The sequence below is a fragment of the Oryctolagus cuniculus genome, chromosome 20 (assembly GCF_051225735.1).
Source record: "Oryctolagus cuniculus isolate XC-2025 breed Fujian yellow rabbit chromosome 20, ASM5122573v1, whole genome shotgun sequence".
Classification (NCBI taxonomy): domain Eukaryota; kingdom Metazoa; phylum Chordata; class Mammalia; order Lagomorpha; family Leporidae; genus Oryctolagus; species Oryctolagus cuniculus.
Genome location: NC_142886.1, coordinates 33,710,995 through 33,731,474, shown reverse-complemented (window position 1 = coordinate 33,731,474; position 20,480 = coordinate 33,710,995). Strand labels below are relative to the sequence as shown.

General features: G+C 35.3%; 2 long non-coding RNA genes across 8 annotated transcripts in view; both read right to left on the bottom strand.

Moving 5' to 3' along the window:
• Nucleotides 1–20,275, bottom strand: part of LOC149120133 (uncharacterized) — a 97,696-nt gene extending 77,421 nt beyond the window's left edge. The window contains exons 1-2 of one of the 7 annotated variants that reach the window (XR_016226838.1): nt 19,931–20,275; nt 12,089–12,182 (exon numbers count right to left, since the gene is read on the bottom strand). This is a non-coding gene — a long non-coding RNA (uncharacterized LOC149120133). The remainder of the gene's footprint in view (nt 1–12,088; nt 12,183–19,930) is intronic. The other 6 variants (XR_016226843.1, XR_016226841.1, XR_016226840.1 and 3 more) reach the window with 6 other exon arrangements.
• LOC149120134 (uncharacterized) lies at nt 16,027–17,010 on the bottom strand. The gene is made up of 2 exons (XR_016226673.1): nt 16,876–17,010; nt 16,027–16,539 (listed from the first exon to the last, which is right to left on the bottom strand). It is a non-coding gene; the product is annotated as an uncharacterized LOC149120134 (long non-coding RNA).
• Nucleotides 20,276–20,480: the final 205 nt, after the last annotated feature.

Genomic DNA, 20,480 nt, shown 5'->3' with positions numbered 1-20,480 from the left:
CATTGTAAAAATTAACAGAGAATAATTGAGGAAAGAGGAGGAAGGTTGCAATGTGCACTGTAGAGAGGGTAGTGTGGGAAGTATCACTATGTTCATAAAGCTGTATATATGAAATACATGACATCTGTTTATCCTAAATAAAATTTTAAAAATAGAAAGAAATAAAGTTAATATTTTTATACTTTAATACACCAATTTTCCAGAGCATTTTCTTAAAATTCTGCATTAAAATGATTTGCCAGTGGTAAAGTTCATTCCATTAAAGACTAAAAGGTAATAATAAGAGATCTAAAGGCCACAGTTGTGAAGTGATTTAGAATCTGTGGGAAGATTGCATTGAGTATGAAAAGAATGAATGAAGATAATATTAGCATTTAAAATATCCTTGAAAGAGGTAACACAAGGCCTGCACCGCAACTCAATAGGCTAATCCTCTGCCTGTGGCGCCAGCACTCCAGGTTCTAGTCCCGGTCGGGGCACTGGATTCTGTCCCGGTTGCTCCTCTTCCAGTCCAGCTCTCTGCTGTGGCCCAGGAGGGCAGTGGAGGATGGCCCAAGTGCTTGGGCCCTGCACCCCATGGGAGACCAGGAGAAGCACCTGGCTCCTGCCATCGGATCAGTGTGGTGCGCTGGCCACAGCGACCATTGTGGGGTGAACCAACAGAAAAGGAAGACCTTTCTCTCTGTCTCTCTCTCACTGTCCACTCTGCCTGTCAAAATAAAAAATTAAAAAAAAGAAAGAGGTAACACATTGTAATTTCTGTCTAAAATCTGAGACTCCATTACTAATAGGAGGAAATCCCATTCACATCACAGACTCAAGTCTAAAACTCATGAAGTCACCTTCTTTCTAAACTACATTTAGTATGCCAGTCAGACAAATCTCATCATCATATTGTGGAAGACAACAGAGGGAGGCAGAAGCTTGACCACTGTTCTCAATCTCTATTTCGTGGTCTAAAGAAAGAAAAATAAATGCTTTTAAAAAATCATGCATGATCATCTTGTTAATTGTATCCATCTTTACTATCAACATCATTATTTTTAAGAGTATATTTATATATTTATATTATTTATTTGAAAGGCAGAGACAGAGAAACAGAAACAGACAGATTCAGACAGCTATTCCATCTACTGGTTCATTATCCAAATGTTCCTGACATCCAGGGCTAGACCATACCAAAACCAGGATCCCAGAACTCAGTCTAAGTCCCCAACACAATTGAGCTACAAAAACAACTTTTATCCCACAGTTTCCCCAGCACCTTGTTAAAGAGGCTGTCCTTGCTCCAGAAAGTCTGAGTCAGGACTCAAACTCAGGCACTCATATGGGTTGCAGGTATCACAAGCACTTAACCACTGAAAACACCACATGTTTACCACCACAATGTTTAATGCTTACTTTGTTGTGGATCTAAAATTAGCAAGAAATTAGGAAGAAAAAACTTACAGTAAGTCAACCATTTTCCTTAAATTCACTAATATTTGTATTAATTGCATAATCCAAGTATTAATTAACACAAATTTTTATTACCTTAAAAATATGTACTATTCATCAAACATAATTAGGTACTAAACAAGCAAGATAAATAATTTGATTTCAAATATGTATGAACTTAAGTGCATAATTATATATCTTTTCCTACTTCTGTGATCTCCATTCTATATTAGGGGCCACTCTCCTATTTATGGTCTGACTAGTAAGGAATTAACCAATAGACTGGAATTATTATTTGTTTTCCTGAGTGCTTTCTATATGAGTTTTTTATTTTGTGTATTTATTTAAACAATTTATTGAAATGCAGCGTACATACCAACAAATGTACATAAGTAAACAAACATGATTATTTTGTCTTCTGATCACACTCATATTCGACACCTAAATTAGAAGCAAGACATTACTAGTACCCCAAAAGCCCAAACCATTCCCCTTCTTTATTTTTTTATTTATTTGACAGCTAGAGTTAGACAGTGAGAGAGAGAGAGAGACAGAGAGAAAGGTCTTCCTTCCGTTGGTTCACCCCCCAAATGGCCGGTACGGCCGGAGCTACACCAATCCGAAGCCAGGAGCCAGGTACTTCTTCCTGGTCTTCTACGTGGGTGCGGGCGCCCAAGCACTTGGGCCACCCTCCACTGCCTTCTCTGGCCACAGCAGAGAGCTGGACTGGAAAGAGGAGCAACTAGGACTAGAACACGGTGCCCATTTGAGATGCCAGTGCAGCAGGCAGAGGATTAACCATGTGAGCCACAGCACCGGCCCCACTATTCCCCTTCTCCCTCTCCATATTTTATAACTATCACAAATAAGAGAACACATGATATTTGTCATTTGGGGTCTGGCTTGTATCACTTACCACAGTGATCTCAGATTTCACCCATTTTGTTGTATTTGTCAGGATTTAATTCTTTATGATTGAGTAATATTCCATTGTGTGTGTGTGTGTGTGTGTGTGTGTGTGTGCGCACGCGCATAGGTTGATTCCATATCTTAGGTATTCTGAATTTGGTGCTACAAACATGGGAACACTTGTAATTCTTTCACATGCTGATTTTATTTCCTTTGGGCACATTCCCAGGAATGCGGTAACTGAGTCATATGATAGATCTATTTTTAGAGTTCTGAGGAATTTCTATAATATTCACAATACTGCTTGGACCAATTTGTATTCCTACCAACAGTGTACTAGGGTACCCTTTTCTCCACAACCTTATAAGGCAGCATTTGTCATTTTTTAATGTTTGGATAATAAATATTTTTAAAATATGTTTTTATTTATTTATTTGAAAGGCAGAGATACATAGAAAGATAAGGATGGGGGGGAGAGAATCTTCCATCTGCTGATTCATTCCCCAGATGGATGCAAAGTCCAGGGCTTGGTCAGGCTGAAGCCAGGATCCAGGGCATCACGTGCCCAAGGTCTTGGGTCATCCTGCACTGCCTTCCCAGGTGAATTAGCAGGGAGCTGGGATAATAAATTTTTTATCTTGGATGAGGTAAAACCTCATTGCAGTTTTTATTTGCATTTCCCTGAAGGTTAGTGATTCTGAGCATTTTCTCCTGTGTCTGTTAAGCTATTTATATTTTATCCTTTAAACAATGCCTGCAAAAACAGTGTGGAGGAAAGTTTAAATCAGTAAGTTCCTACATGAAAAAATCAGAAAAGTATCAAATAAATGAACTGTCAGTGTATCTCAAAGATCTAGAAAAGCAGGAACAAACTACACCAAAATCAGTAGACAGAAATAATAATGTTCTTAGCAGTGTATCCACAAAGCATTTTGAACCTGTTAAAAACTAATTAAAATAAAATATTAAAAATAAATAGAGAATAAGCAAAATAAAAATTAAAAAATTGTACAAAAGTTAAGTGAAATAAATGGCTGATATTTAAAATCAAAAAGATAAAATTGGTAAACTACTGAAGCAGCTAACCAAAAAAATGAGGGGGAGAATATTTAAAATATCAGAGATGAAAAAGGAGGTGTTACAACTGATAATACAGAAATAAAAAGAATCATTAGGAATTATTACAAATACCGATACACCCAAGAAAGTAAGAACCCTGAAGAAATAGATTTCTGAACACATATAATATATCAAACTCCAGGCATGAAGGCAAAGAAAGCCTGAATGAACCAATAACAAGACTGAGATTGAATCAGTAGTAAAGAGCCTCCCAACAAAGAAAACCCAAGGGATGGATGACTTCACTGCTGAAGTCTATGAAACTTTTAAAAAAAAGAACTACTACCAATTCTTCTTCAACTATCCTGAAAAATTGAAAGGGAGGAAATGATTCCAAACTCTTTCTATGAGGCCAGCATTACCTTAAATCCAAAACCAGAGAAAAATAAAACAAAAAGGTAAACTGTAGACTATTACCCTTGATAGACAGACATGATATAAAAATTCCCAACAAAATACCAGCAAATCAAATCCAACAACACATATGAAATATCATATACCCAGACCAACTGGAATTTATCCCATGGATGCAGGGAGAGTTCAACATATGCAAATCAATAAATGTGATACATCACATCAAAAAATGAAGAATTAAAGCCATATGATTATCTCAATGGATGTAGAGAAAACATTTAATAAAATACAGCATTTTAATGTTCAAAACCTTTAAAAATGGGTATTAGAAGGATTCTATCAACACAATTAAGGCAATATATGACAAACTCACATCCAGAATAATATTAATGAGGAAAAGCTATAAATATTTCCACTAAGATCTGGAAAGACAAGGATGCCTACTCTCACCAATATTATTCAATTGTGTTCTGGAGGTTTAGCAGAGCCATTAGGCAGGATAAATAAATAAAGGGGATACAAACTGGAAAGGAGTAAGTCACATTACCCTCTTTTTGAAAATGACATGATAATACATATAGGGAAACCAAAAGATTCCACTCTAATAGACTATTTAAATCCTAAAGATAATTTGGCAAAGTCACCAGATATAAAGTAAGCACAGAAAAAGAAGCATTTTCCTATGCTCTGAGAAAGAACGTATAAGATCAGTTCTGTTCAAAATAATTATCAAAAAATTCAATACTTTGGAATAAATTTAACTAAGAATGTGAAAAATCTACATAATAAAAATTATAAAACATTAATTAAAGAAATAGTAGACACTCAAATATGAAAAAAATCTTCCATTGCACTAGATTGAAAAAATTAATATCATTAATATCATCAAAATATCTATATTACCCAATGCAATTTATAGATTCTGTGCAATCCCAATCAAAAATACCCAGGACATTCTTCACAGATCTCAAAAAACAATCCTAAAATTCACATGGAAGCACAAAAGACCCTGACTAGCAAAAGCATTCTTAAACAATAAAACAAAGCTGGAAGCATCACAATACCAGATGTCAAGTCATACTGCAGGGCTGTTTTAATAAAAACAGTTTAGTATTGGCACAAAAATAGACGTGCAGACTAACAGAACAGAATTGAAACTCCAGAAATTAATCCATACATTTGCAAGCAACTAATCTTCAGCAAATGAGCAATTACCATTCCCTGGAGAAAGGACAGTCTCTTCAACAAATGATGTTGGGAAAATTGGATTTCCACAGGCAGAAGTTTGAAACAAGAAGCTTATCTTACACTCTATAAAAAATATCAACCAAACAAACAAAAAACAAAACAAAAAATCCTTACCATTGAACAATGATCTAAATTGAATATTTGAAATCAACAAATTAATAGAGGAAAAAATGGGGGAAATTCTGTAAGACATTGGGTTAGACAAAAGCTGCTTAGACAGGATCCCTGACATAGGCAAAAAACAAAGGAGACAATGGTATTATATCCAGTTAAGAAGCTTCTGCACAGTAAAGAAGACAATTAACAAAATGAAGAGGCAACCAACAGAATAGAAAAATACTTTCAAACTCTTCATCTGATAAAGAATTAGTATCCAGAATATATAAGGTGCATTAATTTTCTGAAACACAAATATAGTATCTCATTGTATTCAAGAGGTAGTTTATTGTACCTCATCATTTCAGAGACATAATTTTCCTTTATATTTTAACATCTCTCTAAATGATATATGTTTTGCAATTGTGGTATTGCTATAATTTTACTAGTTTAGATTTATTTTCTTTTCTATATAATTTTTTTCTGGCAGTAAATAGAATAATGGTGCATTTCGCAATAGACAATGTCTTACATTTGATAAAACATGATGATGTTTTTAATTCAAACAATACAGTATTAGAATAATAACAAAATATATACTTACATATGAAGAAATTTGTATCTAATTAGGTAGCCAAAATATTTCTGAATGCACACACAAACACATACATATACACACTTCCTACCTATGTCATAATATCAAAATATATGGGGTCCACCCTTTGGCTTCTAATGCATCCAAATACAGAAAATGTGATACTGCCCTATAGGTCATTTACTGAAGTATCCAATGGCCCACCATGAAAAACTGGCTCTCCTTTGGGTTAACAATGACAGATAAGCTATCAAATTCAATAATTAATTATTTGTCTTAGTTCACTTAGCCTTTGCAACACAATTTTTCAGAATTGATAAATTCTTCTTGAAATTCCCCTTGAAATATTTCCTGCATATAAAAAGAAATTGAAATGTTTTATGCATATGACTTTCATAATATGACATGCTGATACTATTCTTCCTATGTGACTCCTCTCTGTCACAATCTCTTTGGAGATAATGATGTTTTGAAGGCTTCAATTAATTGCTCTCAATCAGTCTTCTCATGTTCTCCATGCCTTATCTAAATGATCGTTAACAAAGACTTCTTAACTATTGGTATACCTATAGAAATTGATATATGTACAGACATATGATACATTATATGTCCTAGTCTTGAACAATTTCCTCTATGACCAAAAGTCATGTATACTACTATTTAAAATACATAAATATATTTTATTTATAGAAAATAAATTACATATTAAAATTTTTGTCACATCTAGCATGCTGGCTGGACTCATGCTAGTTATATTCATTTATCCCTTAAATTTCTGTTAACTTTTTATTTGAAATTACTGATTAACATTTATTAAGTAATTTGCTACAGTTATAATATGGTTTCAAAAATAAATGAATCTTCCCTTTTTTGGTCTTACTGCATAAACTTAGTGCTTTAGGAATAAGGATCTCCAAGCATAATTATGGATATACTAATATAAGTTGTTAGTAAGTATTCTACTATTTTTGTATCCTGTATTTACCATATCAACTAAAATATTTTGAAAAAATCACCAATTTGAATCTTTATTCAAATTCCCAAGCAAGACAGCCAGTATAATGTAACTTAACTGTTCTCTTAAATCTCATTTTGGAAATCCAGATTAAATGCTAAAAATCTATCATAAAGGAATAGTATATCACAAAGGATTTGAACTATGTGCTTATATTCTAGATTTGTCTTTTAATGACACTTATATGGATTATGTTATTTTGCTTTTAAATATGGAGAAATAGATAAATGACTTGAATTATTCATTGACTAATATATTCCAACCAAATCCTCTTAAAATATGATAAATCTCTGTATAATGCTTTGTTGCCACCCTTCTGCTGAAAATAATGATGTACATCATGCCATCAATTCTCATGCTACAGTCCCTCCCTTAGCCAATTAGGTAAAACTTGTAATTGTGAGAGAGAATTGCCTTGTCTATCTAATATCTAATTAAACAGCAAGGTCACATGAATATTTACCCTGTGATTGTGGTACCACACAGTCAACACTGCTTTTAATGAGTGAACTAATAATGGTCCTTAAAGATTTATTTTGTAGATTTTTTTCCACCATGCCTATTTATAATTTGAGTTTATTATTTGAAATTAAGAGTAAAAAGAAAAGTGTGAAGAATAATATTTATGATATGTAAAAAGAATATTTCAAAGTTGATAAAAAGTAAGTCATTTATAGGAAAATTTGACAATGTAGATAATTATAATTTATCCTTCTTTAATCTTTATAATGCAATAAAATACAAAGCAACTAAGATTATAGATTAGAGTGACAAGAAAAATGACAGAAAGATTAAAATATCTTTAATTATAACTATTAACAATAACATACTCCTTAAGTTTTCTTTTTAAACAATGTCTACATAGAATTTAACAAAATTTTAAAAACTTCTGTGGATATACTAAAAAGGTATAATAAAGGCTTCATTATTAAGTCTTTAAAGACTTTTTGGTAGATTTATTTATTTATTTATTTGCAAGGCAGAACTATGGAGAGAGGAAAAGACAGAGAGAGATTGAGGTTGTATCTACTGATTCACTCCACAAACGGCTGTAAAAGACAGGACTGTGCCAGGCTGAAGCCAAATGCCAGGAATTCCATCTAAGTCTCCTACCTGGGTGGCAGGGGCCCAAGCTCTTAGGCCACTTTCTAATGCCTTCCTGGGTGCATTAGAGGAGAGCCAGTTCAGAAGCAGAGCAGCCAGGACTGGAAAAACACTCTGATAGGGGATGCCAGTATCCCAAGCATCAGTTTAAAATGCTGTGACACACCCTGCCCCCTCACTCTGCCAACATTACTTTAATAACACAAATTTTAAAAACTGTCTCACCTCTGTAGAAATGCTTGCAATTTTCTTCTTGAAGAATCAGAGAAAGAAGGAAGGAGGTAGGGAGAAACAAAGGCAGAGAGTCAGAGAGAACTCATATCCACTGGCAGTGAAAACCAGGCACTGGGACTCAATCCAGGTCTACTACTTGAGTGTCATGATTCCAATTACTTGAGACATCCCCCTTGACTCCCAGGGTCTGCATGAGCAGGAAGCTGGGGTTAGGAGCAGGGCTGGGCATCAAACCCAGTTATTCTGACATGAGATGTGGGAATCCTACCTGGCACCTTAACCTCTAAGTCAGAGAACAGCTCCCACAGAAACTTTTTTAAAAGAACTGGAAAGAAAAAATATTAGCTGGAGACAAAAACTGCTTCTTCTCTCCTCCCATGCATTTATTATCAAATGGAAAATGGGAATGCAAAATAATGATTACTCTCAACTTAAATTTTGGATAGAGAATAGGCATAAAAATCCACTCTTTCTACTCTAATTAGTAGGCAGAATGTTTTCCAAGCCTGAGACTAAACATTGTGATCATACAAAGTGGCCAAGGTTAATTTTGTAAGTACCTCTGATCCCTCCTCTTTCTGGATTATTTAGTAACCCTTGTGCTCTGTTTTCCTTCTCAATTGTCTCCTGATTTACTTCTATTTGCTTTCCTTGACATACTTTTTTTTCTCACAAGTAGAGGCTGATTAGTTTTTGTTATGATTATATGCCTTGATCTCTGCAGAGACTTTGAGGGAAGCAATGAGAGGTGCATAATGAAAAGCTGTGTTGCTTCTGCTGAGATTACAGAATTAAATGTAATGCAAAGTTTATAGAAAAAAAGAATGCAATCACTCAAATAAGCTGAAGGAAAGATGAGGAATAATGGCACAGTGGATGGTTATGGAGTTAATCTAAATTAAAATATATTAAAATCAATTTTGTCTTGCTGGATCGCAGAAAATGCTTCTCTTTACTGTCTTCATTCTTTGTCATACAGTGTTGAATAATACCTTCACTACAAATGCATGTGTCTCCAACTACAGCAATCTCTCAGAGGAAATCTGTTAGACAAATTGGTTTTCCCAAATTGTCATAATTGCCTATTGGGGTGAATGAGTCCATAAATTTCAATGGATTCACCACTTATGGGTAATAATGTGTGCATTTGATAAGAATTTTAAAGTGCATTCAATCTTCAGTTCCATACCCATAAGCTAATTTGATTAAACAAATCCTAGATGAAATTTAGTCCAAATGGAGTGTTAATGGGCAAACTATAAAAGTCAGTATTAAAAATTTTATTGTTACTTATACTGCAGCAACATTTTAATTACTAAATACATAAACTCAATTTAAATCCTGCCCCTTTGATAGAAAACTTCCTTAGCCAAGGTAACCTAGAACGAATTTTACTTCATTTTAGTCCTCATTCCAACTAGTACAGCTGCATCGAACTAAAGTATATTCACTCTATTATTTATGTTTTAAATATCCACTTTAATGAATATATTTATATTTTTCTTATCTCCAGGTAGCCTGTAATTTCCTAGAGGTTTGAGGGTTTCCTTTACTTTTGGTAAACTTCACAATATTTATCAAATCTCCCTGAACATACTAGACACTTGAAATATAGTTCATTCAAAATCAGTTAAACTGATATGTTCTCCAAATTATAGTTAATTTTTGAGTGTCTATAAATAATCTGTACATTTTATCAAAATTTTCATTGTCAAGAACCACCTTTATCACCAACCGTAAATTTTATTTCACTACACCTGGGTCCAAACTTACATTCCTATAATGTTGATTATCTGTATTTAGCCAGTACAATATGTATAGGAAAGTACTGCATTAAATGACTCATTTAATCCTCACAACATACTACACTAATGGATGTTATCATCCCATTCATAAAATTTATGTTCACTGTCAGTTAGTAGGCAGATATTTGAGTTTAGCACCAGCTTTACAGAAACAAACAAAGCATACTTGGAAAGCTTAGATCCTTGCAGCTTTTGTTCTGACTCGATTAGAAAGAATACAGAAATATACGATTTTCTTGCTGAATTTGATTCTTCTTTTACCCATTTACTAGCCTGGGCAGCTTTGTTCCTCTTGACCAATCTTAGTTTCATCTCTATTTCACTTGAATGATTCTCAATAGAGAATGTAGCTATTTCTGCATTATAATGTTGATAAGGGAATTATGGGCTAATTAATTTCATTAGGTTGATTTCTGCTTCGTTTTCTGCTATTTACTTTATGTGAACCTTCAAGTAACAGTGATAGAAATTGGTAAATCAAAAAAAAAAAAAGACAAATTTGAAAAAAAAAAAAAAAACAACATTGCTTTTGCTAGCCTCTTGTATCCATACTTAATAATCCGATCAGTAGAAACTATTTTACTGGAAACACCTTAAACCACAAGCCTCACAGAAGGGTTTAGAGGGCTTTGTCAAAAAAAAAAAAAAAAAAAAACATATTAAATAACATATTCCCATGACAGATCAATCGATTGCTAGAAAATAGAAACAAGAATAGTATTTTCAGGTTCATGGCCTGGATCCCAGCTGTCCTTTTAAATCACTTCTGTTGTACTGCGTGGTTCTGTATTTGCATCTCTGCTCAGCCTCAACAGAACACTCTCCCAGTGCCAAAAAAACAAAGCTTAATATGTCAGTGGTTGATAGAAATACTCATTATCATAAAAAATAACAGCCAGATCAAACACTCCAAAGCTTTTGATTCACTTTCAAGCACAAAGCAAAGGGAAAATCAAATTGCCAAAAGTTTAGATATAATTATTGACACAATTCTGTTTCAGAGATGAGAATGAGTTTGCTTCGGTTTGTTTTTAAGCCTTAGATGACAGTCTTCTGCATTCTAGCTCTCGAATTTAAATTGATATACTGTTTTACCTAGAAAAACTATCTCTTTCTGGAATTCTCTTAATGTTTAATAGCTTGTCTTCAATAATTTTATTTGGTAAAAATGAAGTTTTAAATCAGTAAACTTTCTAACTGAAGATAAATATATAAGACATACTTTTTCATTAGTAATGAAATACTATTTTATTAATAATTAAAATTAAAATTTCACAGTCAAAACACTGAAAACAGATTCATTCCATTAAGCTATCTCTCATTCTGCCATTCACCATTTACAACAGGAGTATAGAAACATTTACCTCCATCATTATCACATAAATCTAGATATTAAAAGAGCAGTAATGTGCTTTTCAGAATAACCAAATTATTTAAATAATGCCAGGTTCGATGTCCTCAATAGATCATATAGCCTGTTTCTCATACCTGCTAACACAAATGAAATCATATATAATCACATCAAATTCTGTTTATCCAACTGTAGTAAAAATCAGCAGGTGGTTAGACCATAGTTACTTTAATGTTGCATTTTAATTTCTTGCAAACTGCCAGAATCCAGTGCCTATGACAAACCTTTGATGAATAACAGAATTACATATTGGCCTAACATACCCATCATACCTACTCTGTCCTCTGTATTTCTTAAAATCCTAAAAAGAGAACATTGTAGTTACAGTCAACTTTTTGAAATAACGTTCTATCAATAAACATTAATCCAATGTATTTTTATTTGTACTTTCCCATTGGAATACCAAAAAAAATGAGTAATCAAATTATAAATATTAGCAGCTTATTTGAGCATAGAGTTAAACAACACAGTACTTAGTGCTAAAAATTACTGGTTAGTCCGGCCCTTATAAAAAAAAAAGCAACATTTTATAACATGCTTGGAGCTGAAAATAAGAATTTGTGGATCAGAAACTATGTTTTGGGACAGAGTGCATCCAAACTTAAAAAGAGACAAATGTACGAAAGTCTACTTGTTATTGGAATATGGATAATTAACTTTAAAAATATGGCAAATTGATGGACCTGTAAATTATAGAGATAAAGACTGTCAGCCTAAAAAACAACAAGAATCACACTGCATCTAAGGATCAAGGAACTTACTGTGGCAAAATGAACATAGACACCTGGAAACAGGTTTTCTAGTTGAACGTAACTGGTGCTCCAAAACAGTATCTGAGCAGTCTGCTTACAAAGCCTAAAAAGGAAGAGGAACAGAGTTAGTTACCACAAATTGCTGGTTATAATTACGTTGTGTAACAAAAATAGAGCAAACTGCTAATTGGCTATTGCTTATTTGCAATTATACATTCAAGCCATGTGCTCTAGGATAAATACTGATAAGCAGGAACATGTGTTTTACTTGAGAACTAGTTTAGAGAACAAATGCTTTACTTAATATATACTGTCCTTGGGGTAGCTGTTGTATCATAATGGGGTAAGCACCTGCCTGAATGCAGGAATCCTATATTGGTGCCGGTTCAAGTCCAGACTGTTCCACTTGTGATCTGGCTCCCTATTAATGCACCTGGGAAAGCAGTGGAAGATAGCCCAAGTCCTCAGACCTCTGCACCCACGTGGGAGACCTGGATAAAATTCCTGGCTCCTGGCTCCTGGCTTTGGCCTGGCTCAGCCCTGTCTGTTGAGGTCATTTGGGGAGTGAACCAGCGGATGGAAGATCTCTGTCTCTCGTCACTCTCTCTGTACCTCTGCCTTTGGAACCAATAAAGTAAATCTATAATAAATGTATCTATAAATATCTATAAATCAATAATAAATCACACACTGTCCAAATAGCAAGGAGTTATTTGATAATAATTAATGAATATATTAGGGTATATGTGACTAGGGTAGACCAATATTTTCTCCAAGGAAGGTGATTTTTAGTGAGCCTCAGTCTTACCAGATTGTATTGTTTTGCCAAGACAAATGAACTATGGCTTCTGAGTTTTGGTAATGGTACAATCTAAAAACCAGGGCATAGTTTTTTAGAAATAAAATTTTAAAATCTTGAAAATAGGGCAGGCACTTGGCACAGCAGTTAAGATACCACTTGGGACACTTGCATGTAATATCTAAGTGATAATTATAGTGTCCTGTCTCTGCTTCCAATTCCAGCTTCTTATTGATGCTTACCCTTTAAGGCAGCAGCTTTGACCCCTACCACTTACATGGGAGGCCAAGATATTGACTCCTAGGTTTGGCCTGGCCCAGTTCCAGCAGTTGTGGGTATGTGGGGAGTAAGCCAGCCAAAGGAAGGTGTCTATCTCTCTGCCTTTCAAATAAATTTAAAATAAACTAATTAATTTTGAAGAATTAAAATCATGGAAAAAATAATCATAAGACATGCAGATCCTGGAGGGGAGTTGAAAAAATAAAGACAGGAACTGTCCTGTGGCAATCTGTAGAAAGCATTCTTAAACCCAAGTGCCCAGTATAGTAGAAAGATCCTGTTTATGATCTTGATGGAAGACAAAATAGGAAATAAGGGACATAAATAAAAGGGAAAGAGAGGCAGAAATGTGAAGTTCCAAAGTGTTCATAATTTGTACTTACGCTAAATGATAAATGAGTGGGGCAGTTCTTAGGGGCCTGGCGTAAAAGGCAGAGCTGGCAGTTAAAACAACTGAGAAACATAAGGCTACTCTTTTTCTCTTTAAGCCTGTAGATTATGTGAAAGTATATTTCTTAATTTGCAAATATATGAGAGTACATCAAAAAGTTGTTGGAAAAAAGAAGCAAAAGTTTGAAGTGAAAATGGTTGAATTATATGCATAGGTTTTTGCTAATTCACATTTACATAAGTTTTTTGAGGATCCCTTTATGAATGGATTTTTGAAATATTTTTGTACCAAAATAAGTTTATCTTTTAATTCCATTTTCCAATGACTTTTTGAAATATCCTTATAGTGACTTTTAGCTATCTTTTATATCATTGACTAATATTAATTCTACTGAGTTTAAAAAATACTGTTTAATAAAGATGGTTTCATTTTTGAACATTATAGAAATGGTTCTATGGTTTAAAATAGTCATTTTCAGTAATATTTTAGAATTATTTAAAATAATTTTTATAATTGTTTCATACAGTGCACCCTTAACATAAACTAGGCAAAACAATTCATCTTCTCCTTTAAATCACCTATTTCATTATTAATTACTAGCTTTGTTATTTTCCTTGTGGTTACAAGGGTGTAAAGCTTTTACATTTTTGCAAATGTTTGCTTTATATGTTTCAAGCTATATTAATAGGTTAATGAATTGAATATCGCCTTAACTTTGTTTCATTAAATATTTAATAATTTTGACCTTTATTTATAGTATTATATAATACCCCTAAAATAACTGGAAGAACTGCTATGGAACCGCAAAAACTGAGTCTGCTCACTCAGTACACAGCAAGTAATGACAACAGCATGATGGAAGAAAAAAGGTTCTTATTGCAAAATGCAGAAAAAGGAATTGGGCAGCTATGGCTTAATTCCCAGACTTCCTGAGGGGTTATGGATAAAGATCCTTAGATTGAAGTTGGGGTTGAAAGATGAACATTCAGCTCATGTCCAAGTGCCTGGTTAGTCTATAGTACTCAAGGCTCTCCTTTGATTAATGAGCAGTGTCACATCCCTTAGGGAATTTTGCTGATGGCAAAATGGGTTCCAGTTAGTCAGATGGTAGTTACTGTTTGCTCATGGCCTGGGATTCTTGGAAAAGAAACCTCTCAAGAAAAGACTAAACCTCAAGATGTCTCTATAGGGGAGATAAATTACTTTATAAGTCGTTTGTTCAGAGGACCTGAAGAAGTGGCTACACAAATTCCCTCAATTTACTCAGTTAATTTTAATTGAAAAAGGGCAAGAAACTAAGCTGAGGGAGGGAGCTGGCAGACAGTGGGAGACTAGGACCTCCTGGTCCCGAGCACCTGTATCAGAGGCACCATACAGCAACTTGGTTTTTGCAATAATGCTTGCATCAAAGGGTACATTTTTAAAAAATATAAGTAACAATATTTTGACTGTTTGCATGTTATATATTTTCAAATCCTTTCACCTTCAATTTTCTTATCATTCTATTTTACATTTGTTTTGGAAAAGGCCTATGATTCATTCTTTTTCCAACTTAACCATCCTCTCCATTAATTTCATTACTTAGTCTTTATATAATTTAATTGCTATTATATGAATGCAAATTTTCCTTTTGCCATTTATAATGTTCATATTCCTTATTTCTTTTCATTATGACTTATTTACTTTTTAAATTTTATTTATTTATTTGAATGACAAGGTGATGGAGAAGGAGAAACAGAGAGAGATCTTCCATCTGCTGATTCTGTCCCCAAATGGCCAGGGCTGAGACAAGCCAAAGCCAGGATCCTGAAACTCCATCGTGGTCTCCCATGTCTGTAGCAGGAGTCCAAGTCACTAGTACCATCTTCTGCTGCTTTCCCTGGCTCTTTAGCAGGCAGCTGCATCTAAACAGCAGATATGGGATTGAAGTGTCACAGGCAGTGGCTTAATCTGCTGTGCCACAATGCTGGTCCCTCTTTATGCCTCTTTATGCCGTTGATTTGGTTACTTTTACTTAAAAGGTTTTTCATCTTTTCCATTAGTTTGACAGCATTACTGTGCTGCCTGTCTCTTATGTCATACTTTTGAGATTGCCTAACATTTTGTAAACAAATGTAATATAATTCATAATTCTCATTCTAGACGATACACGAGTATGGAGCACTTTAAATGCATTCACTTCCTCCTGATGTATGCTACTGATATTTTTGCCATATATTCACTAGTAGATATAATCAGCCCACTCTGTCCAATACATAAGACGTGGACAATATTGTCCAATATAGCAAGTCTTGCTTTCTTAGATATTTCACTGTAATTTTTCCCTGCCTTATTTGTTCTCCAGTGCTTTACTCCACACCAGAAGTATCATATACTCAAAGAAATTCCACAGATGTGTTTTAGAGATTTGTCAGACTTGGTATAGAAAGAATGTTTAATAATGTTTATCTTCAATGCATACTTTTTTGGAAAACAATGCATACTTTTTTGGCTTATCACAAATATATAAGAAAATCTACCTGAATTTTGTTTTATTTTTATTGCCAAAAATTTTCAAAAGGTAATAAGCACAGTGATTTCTAAGTTTAAGTTTCTTGACAAAAGAAACATGACGTTTATAAAGCTGATCAAACAAGTTCTCTCTTTCAACCATGGTGCTGCACCAAACATGCCAGCTGAGGCTAAATAGACAATGATTTATTCCTTACTGAGAAAGTTAATGGAATGGGTGTTTAGTATACTGCTGTCTCCTGGGATGTCCACATCTTATATTTTAGTCCCTCGGTTGGAGTCCTTTGTCCACTCCTTTTTTCATCCCAATCAAAAACTTCACCCAACTTTATTAAATATTATTTTCATAAACAATCATGGTATTTCATGCAGGTTGTGGGCAAACATCAACAGTATACAGAAATTTTTAACTCCATTCTTCAGTGAACTACCAAAATCAGAAAGCCAGTATAAAACTCAATGAAGTCTTCGTTTGATGCCCTAAAAAGGGAAAGTTTAGTGTGAGGGTTGACATTTCACACTAGCATGTTGTTTAACAACTTTTCACAAGCTGACCCTTTCAGTTTAGAAATGAGTGGGACACAATGATCAAGCTGAAGATCCACATTCCAGAAAAGGTACAGGAGTACGCTCTGTTGAGGCACAGCATCTCAGGGCTGTCACTGTGAACTCCAGATTGCCTGTCATGGTGGTAACGACTGGGGAGGGGGCGGTCAGTTCCCAACAGGTCTCTGGATTTAAGAGACTGTTAAGCATATGATGGAGGCAGACAGGGAGGAGGAAGAGGACATAAAAGCAAATGTGAGTTTTCCTCACTTGGTCCACTGCTGAGTCTGGCAGGCAGCAAGTAATGGCTCAAGCACTTGGGTCTCTGCTATGTATGTGGCAGACCCAGATTGAGTTCTAGGCTTCTGGCTATGGTCTAGCCCAGCCTCAGCTGTTCAAGCATCTGGGGAGTGAATGAGCAGATGTATACAATTGCAGTCTCTCTCTCCCCCTCCCTCTCCCTCCCTCTCCCTCCCTCTCCCTCCCCCTCTCTCCCCCTCCCTCCCTCCCTCTCTCCCTCCCAAGTAAATAAATACTTTAAAAACATTGAAACTAAAGTTACAAAGTCAGATCCAAGACCACTTCCAGGCAGTGAGCAGGGCAGACATTGTAATTATAAATTTTTAAGTCATTTATGGTAGATGACATTTTCATTTTTATTCCTGTATAATCACAATATGTCAGGAATTGATCAGGCATGAATAAGAGAAAAAGAAAGGTTTCCATGTAATGAAAGTCATATAGAATGTGTTTTCCTTTCAGGTTATGAAAAGCATTATCAGAACAATGCTTTGCACAATACCAAGAGTGAATCAGAATAGCTGTTGCTAAGTAACAGGGCTTTCAAACAGTTGTGGCATTTGATATGTAAATTTCAGATAACTGGGGCTGGTGGTGTGGCATTGGCTGGTGAGGCTGCCGCCTTTGATGCTGGCAACCCATATGGGCACTGGTTTGTATCCCAACTGCTCCAATTTTGATGCATCTTCCTGCTAATGGCCTGGGAAAGCAGCAGAAGATGGCCCAAGCACTTGGGCCCCTGCTACCCACATGGAAGACCCAAATGCATTTCCTGGTTCTTGGTTTCAGCCTGGCCCAGCCAGGGTCATTGCAGCCATTTGGGGAGTGAACCAGCAGATAAAAAATTCTCTTTCCCTCTCTCTCTCTCTCTCTGGAACTCTGCTTTTCAAATAAATAAATAAATCTATAAAAAATTTAAACAACTAAAACTCATAAAAAATTTAAACAACTAAAACTCATAGTTCTTTTCATTAGTTAAAAGATACCAAGTCTCTGTAATATAAAGCACATTGCTGGGAAAGGAAGTATCTAGAAAATTCATCCACATGTATGGGGTTAAAAAAATTCAATAAAGTAAAGTTTATATTCCAGTCTCTGTTCTATGAATGACTCAGACTTTGCAGAATTTAAGATTCTCCTTCTCAACTTTTAAGGGAGACATGATATTGTATGGTAAGAATTTTGTCCCTTCTGAGGTATTACATCCTCATGGAATGGAATCCACATCTCTATCCTAGTAACAACGCTGGGGCTATGTGCCACTTCTCATCATGGTAAATATCCTACACCTACTGTTGTAGGTATGTGATGCTCCAGTTTTGCTTTAGACTTTACAGCCAAGATCTTTCAGTTCCTGCTGATATCAAGATATTCCTCAGTATATTTTCACACTGTGAAGAAAACAGCTGCCCAGGTTGGACCCCCTTCTGTTGAAAGAATGGACTTTAAGAGCTGAGAGATTTTTTTTATAGTCATGAACCTTCACTTGAGTTTCCTTCAAACAGAAAAGTTTAATTTTCAATGGCTGCTAAAATGAAGGAGAGGAAATCTGGGTGGTAAACTCTGAGTACTGAAACTTTAGTTCAATTTGTATGAGGAATAATACAAATATAATTTAAATGGAATTCTTTGTCATGATGTTCTACCCTCCATACAAAAAAAATCCTATGTAATTGAACTGGTGAATGTGACATATTGCAGGACAAAAATATTTTAAAAATAGAACAAAAGGAAGCAGAGAAGGATATAAATGAAGAGAAATAGTGACAAATATTGTTTACTGTTTACTTTGTTGAAAAGCACTGTACAAAGTTCTTTGTATGCAAAATCACATTAAAATTATGATTAAATTAGCTGGCGCCGCGGCTCGCTAGGCTAATCCTCCGCCTAGCAGCGCCGGCACACTGGGTTCTAGTCCCGGTCGGGGCGCCAGATTCTGTCCCGGTGGCCCCTCTTCCAGGCCAGCTCTCTGCTATGGCCAGGGAGTGCAGTGGAGGATGGCCCAAGTGCTTGGGCCCTGCACCCCATGGGAGACCAGGAGAAGCACCTGGCTCCTGCCATCGGATCAGCGCGGTGTGCTGGCCGCAGTGTGCTGGCCGCGGCGGCCATTGGAGGGTGAACCAACGGCAAAAGGAAGACCTTTCTCTCTCTCTCTCTCACTGTCCACTCTGCCTGTCAAAAAAAAAAAAAAAATTATGATTAAATTCACAGATACTACAGTTGTTATGGATTGTTGTGAAGATTAATAATATCACCATTATTCAAATGAGAAGTTGGTGGTTTATACAGGATTTGTAACTTGTTGAATATTGTAGTTAGAAGAGAATTCAAAACCAGTGCTGACTTCAGAGAGTACAGGTTTAACTACTATTAAGCCCCTTCCTTTTAGAAATACTAATCCAAAAAGCTCATCTAATTTGAATTTCAATAAAAATCTCTATTTTGTAAAATTCCTTTTGTACTAAATATAATAAGAAATTAAATTATAATCCCTCCAGGTCGGAGATTAGGATAGACAAGTCACAGAAGTGCCAGGAATATATTTATTCAGAAAACAAGAGGCAAATGCAGGAGCCTCTTAGCTGGACTCTCACATGTGGGTTCTGCAGAGCAACCCAGGGCAAATCAGGAAGATTAACGAGATGCACAGGTAAGCTAGACAGTTTCTTCCTAAGTCACTTTAATGAATGACTTCAACAAAAAGGAGTTAGTGTAAGAGACTTGGATATGGATAACAAAATCATCAGTTTTAAACCAGAACAAACCTCCAAACCAAAGAAGCTAGCTACTTCCTTTCTTTGTAAAGAGCCTTGCCTCCCTCCAGGCATGGAGCTAGCATGGCCCCCATAGACTGATATGGCCCACAAACACAACTGGAAGAATTAAAGTTCCACTTTTTTAAAATTTTTAAACCATTCTTATATGTGAATTGTGGCTTATTCTGTACTCTTTCATAATGTCTATATTTGGGAATCAGTCAACAGATTAACTGCTGGTAAAGAAAGAATTCATAAATAGTCCTTACCTATATCACATAACAAACAAAGCTTCTTCAACCAGCAAAGCCTGAATAATGCTCCAAACCTCCTCAAAAGATGTCTTTCTTAGGAACGCTGTTCTTTTCACCCATAATCCAACCTACTTCTGCCAGACTCTGGCTTTCCCAAGAGCCTCTTTTGTCTGGGTTTTATTCTCCCAGGATACCCTTTATCAGCTCCAGCTGTTGAAGGTGAGTCTTTTTTTTCTTTACTTCACAAAGGGTTTTCAGAACAGAGAAAAGTTTAATTACAACCCCTTAGAGAGTCACCTGGAATACTAAGAATTGTTGCCTGGATCCTCTAGTTTTTATCCAACCCTACCTCTGGGGCTAGTGAAACATAGTGCAAAAAAACAGGTGCTTTTAAACAAATCAATCTTTGTAAAAAGGAAGTCCTTCCTATACAGTTAAAGTGTTGGTGATGAAGAGTAAGTTAAATCAGCTACCTTCATTTTACCAAATTGAAAGAATAATTCCTGTGATATAGGACAACTGGGAGATAATATATACGGAAGCATCTGGTAAGATCTTGGCACAT